This window comes from Homarus americanus, unplaced genomic scaffold, assembly GCF_018991925.1.
Source record: "Homarus americanus isolate GMGI-L3 unplaced genomic scaffold, GMGI_Hamer_2.0 scaffold57980, whole genome shotgun sequence".
Lineage (NCBI taxonomy): Eukaryota > Metazoa > Arthropoda > Malacostraca > Decapoda > Nephropidae > Homarus > Homarus americanus.
Window position 1 is genome coordinate 5,727,653 of NW_024716703.1, and position 2,500 is coordinate 5,730,152.

Here is a 2,500-nt window from a genome sequence, read left to right on the forward strand (position 1 = left end):
TACTCAAACTATCCAACCTCGAGTGAACTCGTAACAATGGTTTTGAATTAGACAAGTTTAGTTTTAGGAGCGAAATAGGTAAATATTAGTTTGGAGATAGACTAGTGGATGAATGGAACAAGTTACCAAACAATATTATTCACTCGAATACGATGGATATCTTCAAACATAGGTTGGATGGATATATGAGCAATAGGGGTTGGTTGTAAATGGGACTGCCCAGTATGGGCCAATAGGCCCGCTGTAGTTTTCCCCATTCATATGTTCTTATGTTCTCATGTAATGGCATGAACAAATTTGTGATTAAGAAGATTCGTCACCAGTCGAAAGAATTGGGTGGATACCTGCTGTCCCTAGGGACTTGATCTCACTCTCCTTTACTGTATATATTAGTCTGGTCAATATGTATTCTTAAGTCTGTACTCACCCCTGAAGATGCGAATTGCACTAAAGCGATTGGGAACTTCGTGTTTTCTTGCTTCCTGTGGTGTTATCAGCACACACACACACACACACACACACACACACATATATATATATATATATATATAAATACATATCAGTGGCGAATCCTGACCTAAGATCTTGAGCATGCTCTCTATTTTTTAGAGCGGGAGGGGGTGGGGGTGCTGTACCTAGGTGGTTTAACATTAAATACTATTTTGAGATAATATGATAATAAAAGCTTTCAAGTACTGTAGTCCTGGGCATGCCATTGTATTTGTATCATTAACTTAGCCTGCTACCTATTCTCTCATTTAAATTTAAAATAGCCTAAAAAAGGAAAGGAAAAGTATTTGAAAAATTGAAATAAATTAAAAAACAATTTAATTGTATTTTAGAATATACAAGTGTACAAAAGACTTACCTTTCTCCTTCTCCTTGGTTTCTTCTCCCTTTTTCTTTCCCTTTCAGGCTTTCACTTATAAACGAACTCCATCCTCCTATTTTTTTTCAATACAATTTTCAGTCACTTCATCATAAATTGTATGCTTCATTTTGAAGTGCCCAAGCAGAGTTTTTTCAGTTGACATCAACGCTAAGGATGACAGTCTTTCCTGCCCTTCTGTGCTTCTGCAGTAGGTCTTGATCCTTTTTAAAGCAGAAAATGTTCTTTCTGCAGATGCACTTGTAGCAGGTATAGTGACAATCAACTTCGCAGATAGAGTTTACTTTCATGCATGATTTTCATCAAATCGAAAACAGGCTTACCTTTGAACTCTGGGGAATTTTATTAAAAGAAAGACCGCTATCCTGACTAATTCTTCCTCTAGTAAATCCTTTTGGTCTTTAACTAAAAACATCTGTAACAACTTCTGCACTCCTCCTTTTCCTACCCTCTTCCGACTCGATAACTCTATAGCCAACTCTCCCCCTGACAAAGACAACCTCTTTGGCACCGTTTTCTCCTCTAATTCCACCTTAGACGATTCCCACACTATCCCTCCAACCCCTAAACCTCCTACTGAACCTATGCACTTTCCTATAATCTCCACTCGCAGGATTGCCGGTGTGTTATCTAGGTTGGATGTGAGTAAGGCGCATGGACCGGACGGAATACTCCTTCGTGTTCTGAGGGAGTGTGCTGAAGCCCTAGCCCCTGTGCTTGCTCGCCTCTTTCGCCTCTGCCTCAAAACTCAAACTTTTCCTTCGTCTTGGAAGCATGCCTTGGTTCAGCCCATCCCGAAGAAGGGTGACCATTCTAATCCCTCTAACTATCGCCCCATTGCCCTAATTTCATCCCTCTCTAAGATTTTCGAAACTATCTTGAACTCCCTTTTTCTCCGTCACCTTGAACGCCTTTCTCTTTTGTCGGATCACCAGTATGGCTTTCGCCAGGCGAGATCTACTGGTGATTTGCTGTCTTATTGCACCCATCGTTGGTCATCCTCTCTTAGGCATTATGGGGAAACTTTCGTCGTGGCCCTCGACATCTCCACAGCATTTGACATGGTATGGCAAAAGTCTTTGCGATCTAAACTTCCCTATTTTGGTTTCTCTCCCCCACTTTCTTTTCTCATCTCTAGCTTCCTTGAGAACCGATCCATGGCAGTTGTTGTCGAGTTAGTGGTGTCCCACAGGGTTCTGTTCTTTCACCTACTCTCTTCCTTCGTTTTATCAATGATTTACTTCACACTACAACTAATTCTATCCATTCTTACACAGATGATTCTATCACTCTTCTTCACATTTTCCCCTTCTTCCTAACTCTCAATCTAGAACTGTGTCTAGAACTGATATCATTACTTCTATCAATGTGGATCTGTGCAGCATCTCTGAATGGGGAGGTACAAGCTTGGTTAAGCTCAATAGTAATAAAATTCAACATTTACCAATTACACGTAAATTAGACGATCTCCCACCAATTACATTTCAAGACGCTATCATCCTGCTAAATTGTGAAATAAATATGTTAGGCCTCACCATTTGCTCCAATATGTCCTGGAAATCACACATCCAGCTAAAGCTGCCTCCCGAAAGTTGGGAATGCTGTACAGAT